General features: G+C 52.2%; 1 protein-coding gene across 1 annotated transcript in view; it reads right to left on the bottom strand.

Moving 5' to 3' along the window:
- The window catches only part of CORO2B (coronin 2B), a gene marked incomplete at both ends in the record, with an annotated part of 74,107 nt that overhangs the window by 22,527 nt on the left and 39,319 nt on the right, over positions 1-12,261 (bottom strand). The window lies entirely within an intron of this gene.

Below are 12,261 nucleotides of genomic sequence, written 5' to 3'. Positions count from 1 at the left end.
TGGAGAAACACTCCATCCAGGCAGACTCCAGTCCCACTCCCTGGGATTGGAGCTGAGTGACTTTGGTGGTACTGGGGTTCTTGGAAGCCCTTTGACCTCCGGGCTACACTCCCAGACCTTTTTTTTTTCCAATATTTTTATTTGGAAACAGGGTCTCTTAAGCCAGCGCCAGCTGGCTTCGAACCTGCGTGATCCTCCTGTCTCAGCCTCCCAAGCGCGGATTACAATTGTGCGCCACCACGCCTGGCTGGAGCTGAGTGACTTTGAATGAACCAGTTAACCTCTCTCAGGCTCTGGATCGTGGTCTAGAAAATAGAAAATCTGTGCCTTGCAGAGGCATGTGGCTCAGAGTACTCCAGACTCAGTGTAGATGGGTGACGGTTCTGTTAGGGGTCCAGGACTAAGCTCAAGGCCTTGGGGAGGGCAGGTGGTACCAGGCTCCAGCCCCAGATGGGACCCAAGTCTCACCGAGTGAAGGCCTTCAGGTAGAGGCCAAAAGAGCTGTTTTCACCAACAATGGTTAGATGTAGGATCCCTGGCAGGCCATGGGCACCAGGATGGATAAACATCCCAGAGTGGGGGGGCTAACAGCCATTTCCCTTCCTGAGCCCTGATTTTCCCATCTACACATGGGAAGAATTAGTCAATCTCCCAGATTCCTCTGCTTTTGACATCATTGCATCCCTGGGGGTAGAAGGCTGCCCTGCTTGACCCGCAGCTCCAGCAAACACACCAGAGATGAGAGGAGGAGCTGGAGTTCACAGTGGGCCCCCAGTCGCTGAGAAAGGAACTCCAAGTCTTTAGTATTCAAGGAATTTGCTGGGGACTAGCCAGGATGGGATGTGGGAGGCGCTCTGTGGATCTGCTAAGAGGTTGCCCTGGAAGTTTACTTCAACTCAACAGGAAACCCAATCAGTTGGCAAAGAGGATTTCAGGAAGGAAGGGGCAGGAGGAACGGCCAGAGCAAGCACTCTCTCTAGCATGCCGGCTGCTCCTGGGACTGCCCCCTCACAGCCCCTGGGCCGAGCCCTGTCCCATGCAGTCATGTACAGTCAGCCCCTCCCTGCGCCACCCACCACAGTGACCAGGAACAGTCCTCGGTCCCAGGGAGCTCACAGGCTCGTGAGGAGACCACGGACACAGGTGGAGGAGGTGCAGGCCAGGGCGCCGACAGGGACGGTGGCCCCGCACCAAGGAGGGAGCCGCAGCCCTACTGGCTGCGACCCTGTGGCCAGGTCACCTGGATGCTCTGAGGACCAGTCCTCTCATCTGAAGGATAATTATACCATACCACAGTTACCATGGAGATTAAGTAGAGATAAAACACATACTCCCAAGCAGATTGCCAAAGACTTACTATCTAAGGATGCTTTCTTAAAGGTTATATACTTTCGTGTAGGTCAAACCTTAAATGTGATTGAGTTTTATTTTTCATGTGTATTTTGTTGCTTCTGTGTTGTTAATACATATGGTTTCAAGCTTTTCTTCATTTGGTAGAATTTAGCATATATTTCGTGTGTGTGTGTGTGTGTGTGTGTGTGTGTGTGTGTGTGTGTGTGTTACTAGGGATTGAACCCAGGACCTCATGCATGCTAAGTGCTCTACCACTGAGCCATATCCCTAGTCCTTTATTTATTTATTTATTTATTTATTTATTTACATACTTAATTTTTTTTGTAGTACTGGGAATTGAACACAGGGGCATTCTACCTCTGAGCTGTACCCTCAGCCCTATTTTTTATTCTGTCTTTTATAACAGTGTCTCACTAAGTTGTGGAGGGCCTCACTAAGTTGCTAAGCCTGGCCACGAACCTGCGATCCTCCTGTCTCAGCCTCCCAAGTACTGGGATTATAAGCGTGCACCACCATGCCCAGCCCCCTTGTCCTTTATTTACTGAAACAGGGTCTGGCTAAGTTGCCCAGGCTGGCCTCCAACTTGATATCCTCCTGTCTCAGCCTCCTGGATAGCTGGGACTATAGATGTAACCACCACACCAGGCTGGGGGTATAGCTCAACGGTAGAGCACGTGCCTAGTATGCATGAGTAAGGCTTTGGTTTAATCCCCAGCCCTGCAAAATACTAATACTAATCATCATCACCATCATAATTTTTTTTCATGATTACAGAGGCATCTGATTGGATTTCTGCTCTCTGGAACTTGGAGGGTGCTGGCTACTGATGATTTAGGGCTAGGGCCTACTGGGATCCTATTTAGTCCCTCTGATGACACTTTCTAGGGGGCCTGCTTGTTACATGGCTGTTGCTAACAGATACCATTTGCTTCTGGAGTTCACAGTGGGCCATGGTAGCTAAGATATGACTTCCAACTCCTTAGTATCTTTTTTTTTTTTTTTGGCAGAACTGGGGATTGAACCCAGGGGCATTCTACCTCTGAGCTACATCCCCAGCCCTATTTTTTAGTCTTCATTTTTGAAACAGGGTCTCACTGAGTTACAGAGTGCCTAACTAAGTAGCTGAGGCTGGCTGCAAACTTGTGATCCTCCTATCTCAGCCTCCCAAGTAAGTATATACTTTTTTTAAAACCCGCCAACAAATTTAGATTAGTGTTGGGAAGGACAAAAAGGTAAAAGACAGTTTCTGCCCTCTACAAGCATCCGATTTAGCTCTTTTAGATGTAGCCATAGACCCTGACTTTGTCCCCACAGGTTATGTTGCCAGGGGCCAGGAGCACAGCAGTGCTCGTGTCTCCTGCAGTGAGCAGAGAAGCCCAGTGGGCCTCCTCCGGCCTCCCCGATTCTTAGCCATTTATCCTGTTTACCCTTAGAAATTGAGGTTCTTGCCATGCATGGAAACAAGGATAGATCTCACAGTCTACCTGGAGGTTGACCTTTTCTGACCAGCTCACTGCCTTCCCATCAGGGAGTTGAATCATAACAGGCCCAGGGAGGCAGGAGAGGCCGACAGTGACTGGGAGGAAGCATGGCGGAGCATCTACGGCAAGAGAGCTGGGAGGAGGGGGCTAGAGCCCTCCCACCCCCATCAGAGCCCAGGACCTGGAGGAGCCTGCGGGGTCCTTCTGTCTATCTCCCTGGTCTAATCATGTATCACCTGGATGGGGCCACATCCTGAGAAACGCATCGTTAGGCAATTTTATCACCGTGCCACCATCGCGGGGCATCAACACACCAACTTGGAAGGGAGAACCCACCGGGGCTATGAGGTGTAGTTGATGGCTTCTAGGCTAAAACCTGTATGGCATGTTTCTGCACTGAATCCTGTAGGCAACTCTTGCACGATGGTGAGGATCCGTGTAGCCAAACACATCTAAACATGGGAAAGCACAGTAAAATTATGATTGAAGATTTTAAATGGCGCACCTGCACAGGGCACTCTGAACATGCGTGCAGGGCTGGGGCTTTCATGAGCCTGCGCACAGAGGCTGCAGTCTATTTATAAAAGGTGTTTCTTTCTTTTTTTTTTTTTTTTTCCTAGCTGGGCATGGTGGTACATGCCTGTAATCCCAGGATTTGGGAGGCTGAGACAGGAGGATTGCAGGTTCAAGGCCAGACTTAGCAACTTAATGAGACTGTGTTTTAAAATAAAACACTAAAAGAGCTGGAGAGGTAGATCAGTATTAGAATACCCCTGGGTTTAATCCTTAGCATCACACACATACAAACACACAAAAATGTTTTTATGTCTTCGATAATAAATTAGCCTTAGCTCGTGGCAATGTTTAAACTTTATATACTTTTTTTTTTTTTGGTGGTACTGGGGGTGGAACCCAGAGCTTTCTACCTCTGGGCTACACTCCCAGACCTATTATTCTTTATATTTTATTTGGAAATGGGGTCTCACTAAGTTGCTGAGAGCCTCACTAAGTAGCTGAGGCTGGCTTCGAACCTGTGCGATCCTCCTGTCTCAGCCTCCCAAGCGCGGGGATTAAAAGCATATGCCACCACGCCCGGCTCTTATTCTTTATTTTGAAGTAGGGTCTCACTAAGTTTCTGAGAGCCTTACTAAATAGCTGAGGCTGGCTTCAAACCTGTGCTATCCTCCTGTCTCAGCCTCCCAAGCACGGGGATTGCAAGCATGCGCCACCACGCCCAGCCAACTTTATATACTTTTTAATATTGGAATCTCACAATACACTTGGCATAAATACATTGTGCTATTGTACAAAAAGTTCTCTCTTTATTGACTTCTATGAATATGAGCTTAAGCTATCCTTACAGATACTATAAGCTTTTTTGTATTTTTGAAATATTTTATTTTATTGTGGTATTGGGGATTGAACCGAGGGGGATTCTACCATCCAGCCTTTTTAATTTTTAATTAATTAATTAATTAATTAATTTGCGGGTTTGGGGATGGAATCCAGGGGTATTTGACCTCCGAGCTACACCCCCTGCCCTATTTTTTATTCTTTTATTTTGAAACAGGGTCTCACTGAGTTGCAGAGGGCCTCACTAAGTAGCCGAGGCTGTCTGCGAACTGCGATCCTTCGGCCTCAGCCTCCCGAGTGCTGGGATTACAAGCGTGCGCCACCACGCCCAGCTAAATTTTTTATTTTTAAATACAGACTTGCTAAGTTGCTAAGGCTGGCCTTGAACCTGTGTCATACTGACTCAGCCTCTCAAGTACTGGGACTACAGGCATATATACCACTATGCCTGACTAAAAATATTTTATTTTTACTTTTTAACTTTTTTTGTTAAAAATGAAGACACAAGCACACACAGTAGCCTAGGACCCCATGGGGCCAGAGTCGTGGATATACTGTCTTCCAGCTCCACACCTGGTCTCCTTGGAAGGTCCCGAGAGGCAACAAGATGCAGGAATCTGTCCTCTGTTTCCTGCCAAGACGGCTTGCTCTGGAATCTCTCCTGAAGAGCATGTCTGAGGCTGTCCTACAGTCAACTTTTAAAAGTTTACAACTAGGAGCCAGGCATGGTGGCGCACGCCTGGTAATCCCAGTACTTGGAAGGCTGAGGCAGGAGGATTGCAGGTTTGAGGACAGCCTCAGCAAGTAGTGCAACTCTCATCAACCTAGTGAGACCCTGTTTCAAAACAAAAATAAAATAGGGCTAAGAATGTAGCTCAGAGGTAGAATGCCCCTGGGTTCCATCCCCAGCACCACACACACGCACAAAAAGTTTGCAACTAGAAGGCACATACACCAAAAAACGAAAGGCAGAGTCAAGTAAATACACAGACCAGCAGCGCGCCATGTAGGCTTCTACCAAGCGCCACGCGCAGCGCCTGATCATATCTGCTTTGCGTGACTGGGTGGGGGGGGGGCGCAGGCCTGTTACACGCTCCGTACGCCGCTCCATCACCCTCTGCTCGGTCCCTGCAGTCTGTCGTTGACAGAAGCATCACCGCGCAGTGACTGTGTCTAGAAGTTGCCCTTCCTGGGCATGGCAGGCCTCGTGCTCTGTGGCCAGCTCCACCCTCAGGGCTGAGTCCTTCCAATGCCCCCTCTCTCTGGTAAGGGAACAGGCACCACGGTATGTTTATTGGACGAGAGAAAACACCAAGTGATCCAGAGGCTTCCTACACCAGCGAGTCTGACCACGCACTGTCCCCAAACTCGGGAGCTGGCCGTGGTGGGCTGGACAGATGGGGTCCCTCCTGTTCATCCTGACTGAGAAGGAAGGGGGTTTCTCTCTTGGATTACAAGGCTCGGCATCCATCTTGGTCTTTTTTTGAAACTGGGAAGAAAATTCCTTGAATAAAGAATGAGATACATCTGTGCGCCAGGAAGAGCGCTGGCCAGGGAACTGGTCTCTGGCTCTCTGATTTTTTTTTTTTTTTAAATGGTACTGGGCATTGAACTCAGAGGTATTCTACCTCTGAGCTACACCCCCAGCCCTTTTTATTTTTTCTTTCGAAACAGGGTCTCACTAACTTGCTGAAGGTCTCATTAAATTGCCTAGGCTGGCCTCAAACCTGCCATCCTCCTGTCTCAGCCTCACGAATACTGGGATTCCGGTTGTGCAGCACCCCGCCCGGCTGTGATTTAAACTCCTACAGCGTGGCTGGGGCTTTTAGTATACAAGAACCACTTGTATGTTCATTTAGCTCTCACTGTGTGCCCCGTGTGTCCCTGTTTACAGGAGAGCAGCTGGTGCCCAGAGGGGTGAAGCAACGGATCTGAGAAGTGGAGCCTAGGGACCCCGGCCGCTGGCCGCTGGGGCAGGACCACACTGCGGTTTCTCCATGGCTGCCCGTCGTGGTCAAGGCCTCTTGGGACTGTCTTCCTCCCATCTCTGAAGGAGGGCACAGCTCTCTTCAGCAGCAAGAGGCATTGCATGTGTGTGTGGGTGTGAGTGTGTGTGTGCCTGTGCACTGGCTGCATGTGCAGGAGGTAGGGTGATGGGTGGCTTCCAGCAGGGTTGACATCCAGCTCTTTGGGGCGGGGGGCACCGTATCTCCTGTGGACGGAAGAGCTTAAATAGAAGGCAGAAGCAAGATGCTGAACTCAGCCCTCCAGTGAGAGGGCTTCCCTCCCAGGATCACTTTCTCCCTCTCCTTGAGATATCAGATCTCTCTCTCTCTCTCTCTCTCTCTCTCTCTCTCTCTCTCTCTCTCTTCCCCCCTCTCTCTCCTCCATCTCCTCTCTCTCTCTCTCCTCCTCCTCTTCCTCCTCCTCCTCCATCTCCTCCTCTCTTTCTCTTCCTCTCTCTCTTCCATCTCCTCCTCTCTCTTCCCCTCTCTCTTCCTCTCTCTCTCTCCTCCTCCTCCTCCTCCATCTCCTCCTCTTTCTCTTTCTTCCTCTCTCTCTCCTCCTCTTCCTCCTCCTCCATCTCCTCTCTCTCTCTTCCATCTCCTCCTCTCTCTTCCTCCCTCTCTCCTCCTCCTCCTCCTCCTCCTCCTCCTCCTCCTCCTTCTCCTCCTCCTCCATCTCCTCCTCTCTCTTTCTCTCTCTCTTCCTCTCTCTCTCCTTCGCTCTCTGCGGCTCTGGCCCCCAGAGAAGCTGGGAGCAGGATGAGGCTTGGAAGCTAGTGCCCTTCCCTGCTGCCTGCCAGCCGCCCTCCCCGGCTGCGGCAGAAGCTATAAAAAGCATAGCCCTTCAACAATAGGTGACATCACCCAGCGGCAGAAAGAACTGGATTCTGCCAGATGCCAGGGAGAGTTATGGCTCTGGTCCTTCCCCTAGGACAGAGGTCCCTGGGGAAGGGGCTCCGGCACGCACGTGCGCCAGCTCTTGCAGGGAGGGAGGCTAGACTCCTGAGGACGTCCTCAAGCCCTGGGGGAGGGGAGGCCAGTCCCAAGGGACCTGGGGGATCCACTCACAGGAGACTGCCCAGGGCTGGGGTATGAGAAGGAGCTGTGGTCCCCCCCAGCGTCTTCTGGGAGACTGGAGAGGGCGGCGGAGGGGCCAGCGGCAGCGCAGGCCCCCACAGGGAAGGGCTGCTCTCCCCACCTTGGTGGGCATCGAGCCTGGTGTCCTGTAGCCTGGCTGGCCGAGCTCCTAACCCTGGTTTTGGAGGTCATATTCGATATATTCGATGCACAGTCTGTTGACTTCTCGGGCTGAAATGGGTGGAGGGGGGTGTTTTAGGGCTCCTGCCTGTGGGTGCTTGGATGGGCGGAGGCCAGGCACCCAACATGGCCCTCACAGAGCAGGTGCTGCGACCTAGGTCTGGGAGAATCTGGACCCTCAGCCTGCTGGGCTCATAGTCTCAGTTTCCTCTTCTGCAAAACCAGAGCTGTTGGTAGAGTGGCAGGAGGGTGGGGGAGCAGGGGCCCTTCTGGACTAGCAGAGCACCTGCCTCTGGGCCTGTTAACTACAGTGCCTCCCCATCCTTGGCCCTGAGGCCAGGGCGGGGCAAACACCTGCCGGGTCAGGTGGTGCTGAAGCCAGGCAGCTGGAGCAAGAGCTTAGTTCCTCTCCAATCCCTGGCCCTAATCTTCTTGTTTCTGGATCAGCAGCCCCTCCCACCACGGGCACACCCTCTGTCCCCAGGATCCCTTCCCTTCCTGCCAGCTCTGCCCGCCTCCTCCCTAAAGCCACTGCCACCCCCATGCACAGCTCCTTCTTTCAGATACCGGTTCTGCTCACATGGCTTGAGAAGCACAGGTGCTATTTCAAAGCCCAGCTGCTCCCCAGTATCCGCATGTCACACTGGTCCAGCCTCCTCTGCAGCCCCCTCTCCCCTTACTGACCACAGCCCAGGGCGCCGGAGCTCTGGATGCATTCCCTTCAGGGCTGTGCCAGTGTGGGCCTCTTCCTTGGACTCCTTCAACTAACCAACCTTCCTCACTCCCTGTCTCCTTCCTTCCTTCCTGTGCAGAAGATTGAACTCAGAGCACTCTACCACTGAGCTATACCCTAGACTTTTTTTTTTTTTTTTTTTTGCGGTACTGGGGATGGAATCCAGGGGCATTCTACCTCTGAGCTACACCCCAAGCCCCATTTTTTATTCCTTATTTTGAAACAGGGTCTCACTGAGTTGCAAAGGGCCTCACTAAGTAGCCAAGGATGGCCAAGAACTTGGGTCCTCCTGTCTCAGCCTCCCAAACACTGGGATTACAAGCCTGCGCCACCATGCCTGGCTATACCCCAGCTCCTCAGACCTTTTTTTTTTTTTTTTTTTTTTGGTGGTACTGGGGTTCCTGGAAGCCCTTCTACCTCCGGGCTACACTCCCAGACCATATATATATATATATATATATATATATATATATATATATATATATATATATATATATATATATAACAGGGTCTCTTAAGCCAGCACAGCTGGCTTCGAACCTGCGTGATCCTTCTGTCTCTGCCTCCCAAGCGCAGGGATTACAAGTTTGCCCCACCATGCCCAGCTACCCCAGCCCTTTTTAATCAATTTATTTATTTTTATTTAGTGAGACGAGGTCTTGCTAAATTGCGGAGGCTGGGCTTGAACTTGCCACCCTCCTGCCTCAGCCTCCTGAGTATTGGGATAACATGTGTGTGCTGCCAGGCCTGGCTCTTTAACCCCATTTCTATCTGTCAAAGTCCTGCTTCCCCTAGATCTGCTCCTCTTGAACCTATTTTCCTCCCTGCACCCTGGTCAAAGTGAATTCCCTCTTCCCGGCCTGTGTGTGCGGCCCTCGGCTGGCTTCGAATGCTGTGTCCTTGTTCTGCACGCATTTCCCTGAGTGAGGTGGGCCGCACCGCTGGGGCGTTTCCAGAGCAGTCCCGGGATTGGCAGGCATTTTTGAGTGACAGGTATCATTCTAGGCACGCGCAGACCTCCTCACATCTCATCACAGATGCCAAGGTGGAATACCATTACCACTATTGTAGAGATGAGACAAACCCGGGCCCAGAGGGGTAAAGTCACAGGCCTTTGGCCTCCCAGCTGGCAAGCGGTGGAGCTGAGGTCCAATCCCAGCGGTGTCAGATCCCACAGGGGGGCTATTTGAACCCCAGTGACAGGAGCACACAGGACACAGTGTGCCATCTTGACCGGTGTGTACAAGGTGAAGGGCCGCTTGGCTCCTGTGGCGGGGGCAGAGCCGAGCCTCTGCTCTTCTGAATGTGTGGGGCGTCTTGTTTACTAGCTGGGGTCCTAGAGCACGAGGCACCCTTCAGGTGAAAGAAGCACTGAGCGAGAACCAGGCAGGCGGAGGGGTGGCGGCCTGGAGGGACCAAGGGGGCCGCATTCCAGGAGCCAGAGATGAATACGTCCCTACTCAGCAAGAGAACAGACATTCTTCTTCCTCAGTTTCCTCCTCCTCCTCCTCCTCCTCCTCCTCCTCCTCCTCCTCCTCCTCCTCCTCTTCCTCCTCCTCTTCTGGTACTGGAGATTAAACCCAGGTCCATTTTGAACTACACACCCTGGCCCTTTTTTTTTTACTTTCTGTTTTGAAACGGGGTCTCACTAGGTTGCTGAGACTGTCCTTTTTTTTTTTTCCCCCTGGGGCACCGGGGATGGAACCCAGGGGCATTCTACCTCCAAGGTACACCCCTAGTCCTATTTTCTTCTTTTATTTTGAAACAGGGTCTCGCTAAGTTGCTGAAGCTGGCTGCGAACCTGCGATCCTGTCTCAGCCTCCCAGGTACTGGGGTTACAGCTGTGTGCCACTGGCCTGGCTCAGACACGGCTCTTTTCTTGCCCAGCTGGGTCCCCCAGTGAGCTGTGACAAGGACCTGAAGATCCCAGCGTTGCCTCTGTTGATTCTGGTGCTGAAGGAATTTAAATTTAGGGCGGCAGAGCACACCTCCGCAGCCACCCTCTAACCTCGGCCTGGGGAAGCAGTGCCTGCCTCACACTGGCTTAAATGCATGTAAAGCGCTCCGCTCAGAGTGCTGGGGAGCTCCGAGTTTCAGGGCTAGCCACAGTAGCTCCACACCTCGACAGGCAGGGATAGGGCGATGGGCCCTCTAAGCCGCACAGCTCTCCGTGCCCAGCAGAGGACAGGCAGCACCTCCACCTGTCCTCTCTCCAACTGAAGGACAGCCTTTCTTGCACTGACCACTGAGCTCTCGGGCCCTACCAGCTCCACCTGCCTCCTACCCGCCCAGAAAGCGACTAGCTCCATTGCCTTTCCTGGGCTTCATCTTCTCCTGCCTGCCCTTCCATGGCTCTGTCTTCTATGACCCGGCCATTCTATGACCCCTTGACCATTCTCCCCTGACTGCTTTGATTCTGAGGTTGCTAAAGAAAGTAGTAAAACCTGATAGATGGTCTTCACTGCAAGTTCTTGTTCCTTCGGTCCCCAGAGGCCCTGCCCTGGCTATGGCTGCTGCCCCAGGATCCTTTCCAGCTGACTTCAGGCGTGAACAGTCAGGAGTTGGCCAAGCCCACTCCACTCGTCTACCCCCGCCCCGCCATGTCCATATTGCGCCAGCTGACGTCGGTTCCAAGTTCATGGATGGTGGAGACGCTTTACCATGAATCTTGTTCTTCCTTTGGATAACTGATTAGTGGACCATTTCCCTTCAACCATTCACATTTATCTTTCCATTCATCCATCTCTCTGTCCACCCATTGTCCAGTCATCTTTTATTCCATTCATTCATTTATCTGCTCATCAGCCTCATCCATTTGGCAGTTTCTCTTTCCATCAGTGTAGTCATCCATCTATCCACCCACCTACCCAATAATCCATTCATATATCCATCCATCTCTGTAACCATCCATCCATCCAATCATCCACCCATCCAATCATCCATCCATCCAATCATCCATCCATCCAATCCATCCATCCATCCATCCATCCATCCATCCATCCATCCAGACATCCAATCATCCATCCAATCATCCATCCACCCATCCATCCAATCATCCATCCATCCATCCATCCATCCATCCATCCATCCATCCAATCATCCATCCAATCATCCATCCATCCATCCATCCATCCATCCATCCAATCATCCATCCATCCATCCATCCAATCACCCATCCAATCATCCATCCATCCAATCATCCATCCATCCATCCATCCATCCATCCATCCATCCATCCATCCAATGCACAGTGAGTCCCCGGCCCAGCGCTGGATGCCTGGGGCTCAGAGCCAAACAGGCTGTGGCCTCTGCTCTCAGAAGCTCACAGTCCAGGATGTGAAGACAGGAGACAAAAGCTCTAAAGTTCTTGCCAGTCCCTGCACCCTGGGCATGTGGCCTGTCCCCAGGCTCTGCCAGGGAGCACTAGGTAGACCCTGGCAGCCTGACTAAGAGGCTGAGCCTCCTCCCCAGCTCAGCGGAGAGCCTAGAATCCCCTCTTGCTGGGGGCCGATGTGCTGGTGCTGCTCAGGGACACTGTGGGGAATCACAGGGTCCCTCTCCTGAGACCTGGAGGCTACGGCCAGCACCTGTGGCTCTACTCTGCCTGTGAGGGAAGGGAGGGCAGGAAGCAGCTTCGACTGTCACTCACCCTTAGGGTCTTGGCCCCTGCGATGGTCTTCTTCCCTCTCCACCTCTGATCTGCCCTGTCTGCTGTCTCCTCCCTGCCCTCCGTCCTCATTCCCTCCTATTTCTTTTCTCTTCCCAGGAGTGGTGGGACACATGGAGTTCAAGTTCTGGGCCACCAGTATGGCCTAGGACAAGTCACAACAGTCCTCTAGGACCACGACTTCCAGAGCACGCCCCAGGGGGCACTGCCACGTCCCCCTCAGGACTGGGCTTCCTCTCTCCCCTCCTCCTCCTCCCTGTTCTCCTTCTCACCTTCCTCAGAGAGCCACAGACCAGGGCTGAACCGCACATCTGGTCTTTCTGTTCTAATTCTCACCTACAAATCAACACCTCCACACTCAGTCACACCAAAGGCACAGGACCCGCCCCTCCCCCACCGGTTCTCTCCCTT

This window comes from Muscardinus avellanarius, assembly GCF_963383645.1.
Source record: "Muscardinus avellanarius genome assembly, chromosome: 3".
Classification (NCBI taxonomy): Eukaryota; Metazoa; Chordata; class Mammalia; order Rodentia; family Gliridae; genus Muscardinus; species Muscardinus avellanarius.
This window is presented reverse-complemented; position numbering and strand designations above follow the sequence as displayed.